Below are 12,545 nucleotides of genomic sequence, written 5' to 3'. Positions count from 1 at the left end.
TTATTATTCAACGCCCTCCCCCACCCACATCCCGCTAAACATATACATATCTGAGATGTATCACTGTTCATCTCTATGTGTATGTGTGCATGTGGACTATGCTTCAGTAGGGTTAAGGGGCTGAGGAGGGAAGCTTCAAAAGGAGCCTGTGTGTGTATGTGTTTGTGCATGTATATGCCTTTGCATGTTTAAGTAACCTGCTATTCCCGGCTTGCTTTTCTAAAGTTTGAATTTACACCAGAATGTTTTGTGGTAATTGAACAATTTAGAGTATTCCTTCAGCTTTGCTTTGGCCAAGCTACTAGAGAGGACTTTTGGAAGGAAGCATTTGCCAACATTCTGCAACATCTGCTTGCCTCCCTTAAGCACCATAATCCTACCAAAGGCCCCACACACAGACACCTAAAGATATCTCTCAAGCTATTCTCCTGCCTTCCCAACTCCATGGATGCCACAAGTGGGAAAATTATACTGAAGTATAGAATATATGCAATATGTACTATAAGAATTGCATCACTGCCATCTACAAATCCAGGTTAGAAAGAATTCCCAAAGCCATGCATCTGCATTCTTTGTCCAACTGTTAGCTACACCAGAGCTTCTTGCCTTGGGAAAATTTTCCTGTGCCTCAGTGCTCAGCCTGACAGACTCAGCATGATCCTTCTCCTTGGGCTCATGCTGGATTCTATTGACCAATGCCTCATATCTCTTGCTTGCTGCTTCAGCCCTTCCCTCCTGCCCCATGGCAATCAGACAATACTGAGAAAGACTAGAAGGGGAACGGCACAGCAGCTGTAGAGCCTCTGCTCTTTATTCAAGCCCCTTTCAACCTGCCCAACCTGTGCAAAATGTGGTTTGATGTGCCACGAGGATTGAGCAAACTTGAAAGTGTGCCAGAAAATAAAAAAGGTTGAGAAGCACTGTACTACACTATAAGGGTAGACCACACATACGCAGGAGAATCAGCATGTTAAATCTGAACCTCATTTTGGGATTTTGTACCAAACTGTGTTAAACTTGGCAGATTACTTTTGGTGACCTGCCAAATTTAATGAGTGTTAAAATGGAAATTAGCACCAGATGTATGAAGCTGAGGAGATGCAGGTCATAGGGAAGCAAAAAATGAGCATATTGCCCCAGGGCAAAGGAGCACATGAGGTCATCAGATGCCATTATATATCTCAGCATCATTAGGGCATTCTCCCTCATGCCTCCAACATTACTCTGGAAGACCTCTGAAGATAAAGACAGCTAGGAGGAAATATGTGATGGTTAAGGGCTCCAGTTTCAATCACAATATTGAGGGTGTGGGGCTCTGTGCAGCAGTATTTGAATAAAGGGGTAATGAAGCCTTGGCTGGTCAAAGGATGGCCCCCTGACCAGCCACACTCACCCCAAGTCACCACCCTTGGCAAGGACACTGCCGACACCTTCCTCTCTAGCCTCCCTAGCCTTCCCCATAGGCACGCACACATACATGATGTCACCAGCTCAACTATTTAAGGCCCAATCACACTCCACTGCTTTACCTCAGCAACAGATCTTTCTGCAGCGCATGTTCCCAATCCAGCCCTGCCTTGGTACTACTTCTCTTCTGCTTGGTATTGATCTCTGCTATGCACCTGGACCTTTCTCTTGCTTGCCACCTGGTACTACCCTCTGCTATGGACCCCGACTACTCCTTGCTTGCTGCCTACCCTGACCCTCAGCCTGAACCTGGTAACTGTCTGATCACTGCCTGTCCTGACCTCAGCACATCTTTGGATATTCTCTCTGATGGCTCTCAGGGACACGTGCTTAAGTCCTGCTGGCCCTTGGAACCCAAGGGTACAACCTGTGGAGAATGGGGGTGATACAGATGAAGGTCCAGCTCAGTCTCAGCAAGGGGGTGTCTGCCAGCTGTCGGGGTGGGCCTAGTCAATTTAGCTACTAGGCTGCATCAACCACACCACAGCCCGAGGGCTCACCACTGTGACAGGTGGGATCACAGCCTGAAGATTAATGTTACTAAATTATATCTCCTGACGTGTAGTTAAGTTTTAGCATTAGCAGGTGGATTAATATAATTTGAAATAACCCATTTTAATATTGAGTTACTTTGCAGGCAACACAGCTCATTAACATTTTTTCACACAAGTCTGTTAACCTTAATGTGGATTAATGTGATAAAGTGCATTTAATAATACAAGCATTAACACACAACACATGAAGGTGTTTAACTTTAGAAAATAGTGACTGCAAAAAAATCAAAATACTGTGGAGACAAATTAAAAAAATTAAACTCTGTAGTAACTTCCAAACAGGTCTGACAAAAGTGCTTAATAATCAGTAGTAAAATCAATAAAAGAATATACTCCAAGTGGTTGCAAACTGTAAAGTGTTTTCAACAGATAACTAATCAGGGTCCCAAAAGTAATACAAATATTTATTTTTTATTCTAAATTTAACTGAATATTTTAACATCTTCTGCACCAGCATCCGAAATGTCATCTCCATCGAAAAAATTTCCATTTTGTTGGAACCTGCCTATATACATCAGGATATAATCTAACTTTGTATCTGAAAAAACAGATCCTTTTTCTGAAACAAAGTATTTTAAGATTGTCTCCGACTCTAATCTGAAAACTGCCAACAGATTTCTCCGTGGTATTTTTCAACAAAGTTTCCAACTCCTGACTAGAAATTACAAAGTGAAAACTTCTAAGTTTTTTTTCTTTGATCCCCAGATCTGGCCAGCAAATTATGCACATTACCAATTAAATAAGTCCTGTTTAATGATCAAAATGCACCCCATTAAATATCTCTTAAATAAACTGATTTGAGATGCATTGGAAAATTATCCTTAAATTCCTCAGCTTCATCATATTTTCGGTATTCTCCATTTTCCTCTTTAAAAGTACATTGTGATTTTAAATTTTTTTTTTCATTTTTCCAAAGCTGTAATAACTAACTGAAATGAGATGACTTGGGCTTCTAATAACATTTTTAATAGAAACCTCAAGGGCTGAACTTTAGCTTCCAGTTCAGATACAGGCTTTTGTAGAGAACTTAAATTATGAGCCGAAATTTGTCTTATATCATACCAGCTCGAGAGTAACCATTTTATGGAATCCACCCATCTGAGTGGTAGTAGCTAAAAGTAAAGCAATAGACCTGGAAAGAGATGCTACAGTGACTAGGATACAAAAATCACAGTCCAAGCTGCAGCAGCACACTGTTTTAGCCATAACCACAGTGTTCTCTTCAGAAGTCATTGAGCCAAACTCAGACTTGAGAACAGAAAGTGTCACCCATCGATAAGTCACTTCTCAACGTCTTTGCCAGAGGAAAAACATCATGACTAAGCGAGTCCTCTAATACAATGAGGCCAACTGCTGCAGTTACAGCCCCTGATGGGCCCTCATCTGCATCTTCCAGTCCAACCATGTGCACAACAACCTGATCTGAGTCCAACTTGCATGCCCAGTTCTTCTGGTGCGTATTTATTTAAAAAATGTATGTCCTATACTGGGCAACGTTCTAGGTAGATCACAAAAGGTTCAATCATAAAAACCAACAAACGTCAACAGAAATAAGACAATTACTTTAGAATGACAACACAATGAAGTTCTAAAAGGGACCAAACACTAGTTACAATGTGGCTCATCATCCATTTATATCAAATATACAGTTATTCTATGGCCAAAAAGGCTATCTGAAATAAATGTGTTTTCAATACTGTCTTAAAACAAGTAGTTAGCTGAAATTGCTCTGAGAAACTATTCCAAAAGATTGACTAGCTATAGAAAAAGCCTGGTCTCGTGTTGCTGCCAAAATGTGCCACTAAGTGATGGAATAGCAAGAAGGAATGATTATGAAGACATAGCCGGTAAATTTGAAGGATGGCATTTATCCATGATTAAGTCAAGAATTTCATTTATGCTTCCGCATATCTAATTTTCTCACAAAGATGCAGAGAATTAAGGTAAACAAATGAAGGAAAAGATAACATTGAACTACAAAAACCAGAAAGATTTCCAGAAGCTCACAACTGATACCATCTTGCCCATTTACTTAGTTTTTTTAAACAAAAGAAAATCCATATTATAAAAGCAGGCTCTAGGAAAAATGGAGTTGGGTCTAGTCCCAAACGGATTATGAAATACAGACAGTCCAAGCTTACTGGCACAACAGGAGGCTGGATCTAGACAATCATAGGATGTGAATGTGTAGTTTGAACTCCACATCAATCTTACAAATCTCCATTAACATATGTAACCCTCATAGAGGTACTATCCAAGCCTACAGCAGAGCTGGTCATTTACGTAAGGTCAGGTTTGCCTGGCCATAACAGAAGGAGGCAGTTTGCTACTCAATTATAAATAATGAACTTTGTCACTGCAATACCAAGTCTACTAGGGTCAAAAGAAACAGAGGTGCATGAACTCCAATTAGAAGACAAGACTCTTGCAATGCAGAGAAATAAAGGATCTTTTCAACCACTGAGTACATTTTCAAAGGGTTTACATGCAGAAAAATTAGCATATAGGTGCATAAGCACTAGGGGGCACTCCATGAAGTTAGCATGGGGCACATTTAAAACTAATCGGAGAAAGTTCTTTTTTACTCAACGCACAATTAAACTCTGGAATTTGTTGCCAGAGGATGTGGTTAGTGCAGTTAGTATAGCTGTGTTTAAAAAAGGATTGGATAAGTTCTTGGAGGAGAAGTCCATTACCTGCTATTAAGTCCACTTAGAGAATAGCCACTGCCATTAGCCACGGTTACATGGAATAGACTTAGTTTTTGGGAACTTGCCAGGTTCTTATGGCCTGGATTGGCCACTGTTGGAAACAGGATGCTGGGCTTGATGGACCCTTGGTCTGACCCAGTATGGCATTTTCTTATGTTCTTAAGTAGCATTTACTTACATATATGCTATTTTATAAACATCAAAAGTATGCATGTATTTTCAGTTTCATGTGCATATTTACAGGCACAATAAAAGGGGCAGTCTAAGGGCGTTCCAGGACAGGATCAAGAGGTACATGCAAGAGTTGCTATTTTATAAGAGATTTACATGAATTCATTAGCCAACATATTTGCACTTGCTAATTGATTTGGGTAAGTGAAATCAGACTTGATTGCTATCTGCTATTTTTGGGTGGGAGGTCTGGGTGAACTGGAAAGAGTTCAGGGTGAAATACTAGAGGGTCTAGGTGAAATGGAAACAAACTGGGTTAACTGGCAGAGGTACCGACAAAGTGATTTCAAGTATACATACACCTGCCTCAGCAGACACCTGCCTCAGCGTACACCTGCCTCAGCGTACACCTGCCTCAGCAGACAAATCAAGATTTTACGTGTACTTTTTTTTTTGCACATAAACGGACGAATTTTAAAAGCCTGGCGCACATAAAAGTTGGTACTTACGCGAGTGGCTGGGCCCTGCACGCACCGCACGCATTTTCAAAAGGGCCCAGCCACACGCATGAGTACAGATATGCGCACAAGTGCCAGGCCCTAAAAAAGGGTGAGCCAGGGGCATGGTCTGGGCGGGACAGAGGTCAGCCGGGACAACGGCCATTAGCCACCGTCCCGAGAAAGCACATGCTGGCTGCCAGCAGGTATGTATAAATTACTTCTGCTCCCGAGGAGCAGTAAGTAATAAAATAAAAAAAAAAATGAGGAAAGGTAGGTTAGGTTTATGGGGTGGGGAGGAGAGAGGAAGGGGATGGAAGGTTAGGCAGGGGGTTGGGGAAGTTCCCTCCCAGTCCGTTCCTTAATTGGAGCAGACTAAGAGAGAACTAGGGAAGGCCTGATTGTGTCACCGTGTGTACTTTGCAAAAATTCACCCCCCCCCCACCACCCGCACATGCGTGTGCGGATTGTAAAATCCAGCACACGTGCGTGTGGCCACTAGATTTTATAACATGCGCACATGTTAGAAAATCTGCGCGCATCTTTTAAAATCAACCCCAAAATATACTTGGGTTTATAAGATAGGCAAAGAAACTAAACGCTTTCACTGCATTTCAAATATTTGCAAAAACCTTTCAGCAACCCACTATACAATTTATAAAATACTAGAATAAACCTCCACATGTCCACTTATGCGCACAAATCCAGTAATGTAAATAGGTGTGAAAGTTATCCTCCCTGTGGATATGTGACTTAGGGGAAAATGTTGGTAGGACAATTAACCAATTAAAGTGAAAATCCAATACCACTTTAGGAAAGAATTTAGGATGCACATGAAACACCATCCTATTATAACGAAATATAGCATAAGACTGATATGTCACTAAAGTCTGGCATTCAATGACTGGAGGCAGACATGACTGCCACCAAAAAAGTGAGGCTCCAGGTCAGGTGCTTGAGTTCACATGAGTCTAGAGGCTCAAAACACTTATCAACTGGGGATGAATCATGACACTTTGGTACACTTAATGAGAAGCTTCAACTGAAGTAATAATCTTGCATGAATCTACCTACTAGAGGCTGTACAGAAATAGGATTTCCTCCTACATGTTGATGAAAACCAACTGCACCAAGATAAACCCTAACAGAACTGGTTTCAAGCTGGACTCAAATATATAGCAGGTCCTCATGTGGTTTTAGTGTAGGGCAAGGAAAGGGATCTTAGGCATTGCTTTCACACCAAATGGCAAACCAACTTCATTAAAAAAACAAAACAAAAAAAAACATTCTGGTGAACTTATTTGTAAAAGACAGATATTTTTCAAGAAACCAATGTATCACATCAAATCCCCCTCAGCCAGACTGGCTCTGCATGATCAGAGTTGGGGAACTTCTCAGGTGGACTGTTTCTTCAGGGATAAATCCTGAATATGTAGAAACCAAGTCAGTCTCAGTCAAAAGGGGACTATGAGAATCATAGTTTTCTAGTCCCTTCTGCTTTTTATCAAGATTTTGGCCACCAGAAGACTGGGAGAATACACATGAAGATATGTCCCTCCAGTGCTCACGTCCAGTGGCGGTCACTTTGAATATAACAGTATAACTCATTCTGAGTAATAAACTACAATACAGAAAAAAATCATTTAAACTGCAAAATTACCCCAGGAGTAACAGTTCCACAGGAGTATACAGTTCATAAGGTAGTGGATCACACTCTCCCCTTGCCAGTTTCTCTCAATCCCCCTTCCCCCTCCATGAAACACATCTACATAGTCTCTCTCATCAGCCCTTGTCCTTTTCTACCACTTTCTCTCTCACTACAACCTATCTCTACCACTCTTTCCTTAACACCACCCCAAGTAACACCCTCAGTTTTTCCATACCGCTTTTTCTTTTCATGCCTAGCCCCTCTTCACAAGACAATCATCATGGGAGACTTTAATGATCATGTGGATGCTCGTCCCCTCTCACACACTGGCGAGCTACTATTAGAAGCAATAGAGACCTGTGGTCGGGAGCAAATTATTGATAGCCCCACCCACAGGGCTGACCACACTAATTTTTCTCATTGTTTTTTCTCAGTTAATGAACATAAGAACATAAGAAAATGCCATACTGGGTCAGACCAAGGGTCCATCAAGCCCAGTATCCTGTTTCCAACAGTGGCCAATCCAGGCCATAAGAACCTGGCAAGTACCCAAAAACTAAGTCTATTCCATGTAACCATTGCTAATGGCAGAGGCTATTCTCTAAGTGAACTTAATAACAGGTAATGGACTTCTCCTCCAAGAATTTATCCAATCCTTTTTTAAACACAGCTATACTAACTGCACGAACTACATTCTCTGGCAACAAATTCCAGAGTTTAATTGTGCGTTGAGTAAAAAAGATAACATTAATATTTCCGAGGTCTCCAGGTCAGATCATTTTCTTATTAATATTTCACTGGGCTACAAAGTAGAGTCCCACTCTACACCTGAGAGATCCACATCTTTTTTACAAGTGCTCCCGCTGGGGTACATTTTATAATTTTGTGTGAGCGTGTACTTTTGTTCGCGCACCAGGGGCGAACAAGAGTACGCGGTATTTCAATAGATAGGCGTGTAGCCGCGCGTATCTATTAAAATCCGGGATCGGCGCGCAAGGCTGCCGATTTTGGGCAGCCTGCGTGCGCCGCGCCTGCCTCCGTTCCCTCCGAGGGAACCATTCATATTTTAAAATATTTAAACTACATCCAAATAAAACATGTACCAAGTACAAAAATCAGTTTATCAAGACAAAGTAATGCTTAACTGTGAAATACACTCATTTCAAAACAAGTGGTAACTACTCTTTTTTCTTAAGAATGTCCTTGTCAACTTTCCATGCATGCAAGTTGATTATGCAGAGAATGTATTCAGTATCAGCAGGTTGTCCTGCTGTTAATTACACACAGGCCGATACAGTGCGCTCCACTGGAGCGCACTGTTAGCCCACGTTTGGCTGCGCCTTTTCGACGCGTGTGCGGCCATCCCCCCTAAAACTAAAAGCACCCACAACAAGCAAATGCATGTTGTGGGCCTATTAGTTATTCCCGCACGATTCAGAAAATAAAATGTGCAGCCAAGCCGCACATTTTACTTTCAGATTTCGACCGGCACCGGGGAAGTGTACAGGGAAGCAGAAAAATCTGCTTTTCTGTACACCCTCCGACTTAATATCATAGTGATATTAACTCTGAGGCCCCAAAAGTTAAAAAAAAAATTAAAAATTGGCCCGCAGGTCGGAAGACAGATGCTCAATTATGCTGGTGTCCGTTTTCTGAACCCGTGGCTGTCAGCTCCTGTCAAAAAGGAGGCGCTAGGGATGCGCTAGTGTCCCTAGCGCCTCTTTTTACCGCAGGCCCTCATTTGCATGCGGGCCGATACTAAATCACACGCACAGGAGAGTGGCCTGTGCGCGCGTCGGGAGAGCTGGCGCTCGCCGGCTCTCCCGCACTTTTTTCTGTATCGGCCCGATAGAGAGCTATGTGCACATATATTTGACACATAGTAACAGATACAAAAAGGGATTGAATTAGCACAAGTTCTAAAACTGGCAATAGTGCCATTCATCAAGACTTCTATGAATTAAAAAGTCCTCTCTGCCAAATATGAAACACTAGAAGTGGCAGACTTAAAACACACATCATGGTCTGTGGCCAAAGACGCAGGTGCAAGAACTTTTGTATACAGATTAAATTCACTGGGACATCACTCCATCCAGGAATTATATCAAAATCAATTTTAGTTGGATAAGAATTTAAGTGATCTTTAAGGGATCTGCTTTCTCTGTCCACTCTAACTTCACCTCTGTCCCCACTCCTTTACCTCAAGACAGGAGGACGCGGGATGGGATGAACAGCAGGTGGTACCCTTTAAGCGGTTTTTGAAGGGAGAGGCTACAATAGGATTAGAGCATGCCCAGCTTGAAGGTTGGCAGCCTCCCTGCAGCTTTGTTCAAAGGACTGAATTAAGAGGTGTTAATGCTTTCGGGGATGTTGATTCTGTGGCAGATTGTAAAATATATGGCAACAAACTAGTAATTAGATTCTTCCAGGAATCCGGGTCATTGTTCTTTCACTGCTGCAAACAACCTTTCCAAAATTTTCATCTGTCTTTTTCATTATTTCAATGGCAGCACTAACTACAAAACATCTTTAAATAAAGGCTTCATACTTACAGAAGTGCTTGAAAAAACAATTATACAACATTATACAACTTCTGCCTCAGTAAATCTACAGGCTAATCAAAGACATTTTAGCCTTAGCACAGAGCGATTCCAAGAATTTGTAACTGCTTTTTTGCAGATGGGTAATTGGTTGACGAAAGCAGTCCTGGTGCAGCACTCTTAAATGGGGGGGGAGGGGATTTTGGGTATTCCTAAGATTCTGACCAACTTGTTGGTGGCTAAGTACCTTCACAACCTCATCGGTCCTCATATAAGGCTCTTTTGGTAGTGCCTGAGAAGATAAGTTAAATTGACCAGTACTCAGCAGAGGACATGCAGTTATTTGGAGCCCTAGTTGTGGAATTCAATGCCTGTAGAACTGCAAGATGAATTAAATTTGACTTTTCACAAGAAGATGAAATCGCGGGTCTTCATAAAAGCATTTGGAACTTCATAGGCAGGAGAAGAGCTGAGTGGAGTATGCTTTTTAAACTGATGGTAAAGCATGCAATGCAGAAAATGAGAACAGCTATTTTTTAATAGGGAATTTTAAGAGGAGGTAGGCTAGGACTGGGGCTGAAGTAGGGTGGTGGTGGTTGAAGAGAGGTATGATGGAGTTGGAAGTGGCTTGATGGGACAGGTTGGAGTAGGAAGAAATTGAGAAAATTATAATTAAAAATGTATCAATCACCACAACCTGTCTGTGATACAGATCACTGCTTTTGGTGAATATGCTTGTAACTGGCTCAGGGCTGAAAGGATGAGCATGTAATCAAATATAACTTAAAATAAAGTTTGATTAATAAAACTCAATTATCAAACATTTACAGTTGTTCATCTGTATTTTGTTTACCTTTGTGATTTTAGCCTCAAGCCCAAGTCAGCAACTTGGCTAACTTTTTAAAGTTACTTCTTGCCTAGTCCCTTCTTAAACAAAACACATCCATCTAATGTTTAAATTTCCTAAGCACACTCTCAAGAGTTGAACCCAAAATGCTCAGCTCTTTCTGAAACAAGCTTGAGGTAAATGAATGTAAAATGCACTCTCACCTTAAATAGATTTTTTTTGTATTTTAAGAGCACTAAATTATGAATGTTTATAAAAGTTGCATGAACAGAAAGAAGCTAAGATTGAAGCACTGATGATTGAAACTTGCGAGCAGCTACACCAAAACTTGTACTTCATCCCCTTTTCCGTCTTACCATGTTTCCAAACCTCTCTCTAGTTTGTAGAATTTTTTCATAGTTTTTAGACCTGCTAAATTTGTTTATAAAATCCACACAAATACTACAGAACATAACCTGAAAAGCATGACTACCTTTGCAAAATGTTTTAACTTGGTAAAGAGAAAGTTAACTAGCATCCAGCAAGTCATCCATTTTTCATTTTCTTTAATTCTGTGATGAATAGCACGTGTTGTCTTAATGAAGTACTGAAATGAAAGGGTTTTGCTGTATTTTCTATATATTTGGCTACATCAGATTTAATATTTACATATTTGTAAATATATATATATATATCTTTTGTAATTGGTCTTTAAAGAGGTATCTGTATATGATGATTAAACTGTACCCAATATCACAGACGTTTCTTTCCCTACAAATCTTGAAATATATTTGCACAGCCCAGGAGAGACCTCTGGATGGTGTGGGGTGGTACTGCATCACACATGTTAAGACACTACCTAAACATGTGTAACAAAAAAACAAAACAAAACAAAAAAAAAAAAGCAGGCCATGAATATATATATATTTTTTTTAATTATGTTCAGCAGTCTTATGATCTCTGTTTGGGGACACTGGATAATTGTTCATCTCAATGTAAATTGACTATGTTATATATCTTTATCTGTTGCTGTCACTTCGAGCTTTGCAAATGGTGCTTTAACCCTTAACTTTTGTGATCTGCTTTGAGTGACTGACTAGCCACGAAAGGAGGAATAGAAATCTCATTTTAAATTACATTAAAATCAAATTTGTGCAGCATTATACAGACACAGAAACGTGAGCTCTATTGAGCAGGGACTGTCTGTCTAGTGAAGCAGACAGAAAAAACAGACAAAACCAAATAAGAGTTTGAGTTAAAACAGCAGGGTTGTGAAAAGGAAAAACTAAACCATGTGGGATACAGGTAGAATGTACTGAGGAAGGGGTAACTTGAACTGAATAAAACTGCCATGAATGAGGCCTCTTAGGAATCTACATAGAAGAAAAGCAGTTAGTGGGATAGGTAGGTGCGATTAAACATTCTCACTAAAATGTTTAAGTGATAGTATACTCAGTCCCCAAACAGATCAGCCTTTCAAGCTAGCTCAAAACATTTCTGTAATATTTTTTTTTATATATATTTTACTTATAAATCAGACAAATTCAAAACGATACAACTTTGGCCCCGCTTAAGATTAGATAGCGCACAAATCACAGATACATTGTACCATGGCCTCCCCCCTTCACATTGTACTCATTCATAAAAACCACTCAGGTTCATCAGACCTTCTTTCTCGACTATTTCCAGTAATGATCCCAAACTCTTTCATAAAGGTTAGTCTTCTATAAAGCTGAGGTGCGTTTTTCCAACACAGCAACAACATGTACCTGCTTATCCCATTGGGCAATGGAAGGCTTCCAGTACGTGGCTATTATAAAACATGCTAGCTAAATTAAATGACCACACAATCAACACTGAGATCTATTAAGGTTTGTCAGCACCCCAGCCCCAAACACAATTTAGGATGAAAACGCACTCGACAGCCCACTATTTGAGAAACCACTGTCGCAGTATTTCTTGCAATTCTAAACAACCCACTCAATCTATTCCTTATTCTCGTTTCTAAAGTCTTAAATGGAGGTTAAGTGGGATTTAATTATCGCTATTTGTATAGTGCATACTATTTATTTTTAATTTTTCTATACCGAAGTTCCTGTACGAATACAGATCACACCGGTTTACATGATAA

The 12,545-nt window shown here is 40.5% G+C and overlaps 1 protein-coding gene across 2 annotated transcripts in view; it reads right to left on the bottom strand.

Annotated features, from left to right (window-relative positions):
* Positions 1-12,545, bottom strand: part of NFXL1 (nuclear transcription factor, X-box binding like 1) — a 273,886-nt gene that overhangs the window by 163,686 nt on the left and 97,655 nt on the right. The gene's annotated exons all lie outside the window — the stretch shown is intronic.

This window comes from Rhinatrema bivittatum, chromosome 1, assembly GCF_901001135.1.
Source record: "Rhinatrema bivittatum chromosome 1, aRhiBiv1.1, whole genome shotgun sequence".
Classification (NCBI taxonomy): Eukaryota; Metazoa; Chordata; class Amphibia; order Gymnophiona; family Rhinatrematidae; genus Rhinatrema; species Rhinatrema bivittatum.
The sequence above is the reverse complement of the archived record's forward strand: the minus strand, read 5'-3'. Positions and strand labels throughout refer to the sequence as shown.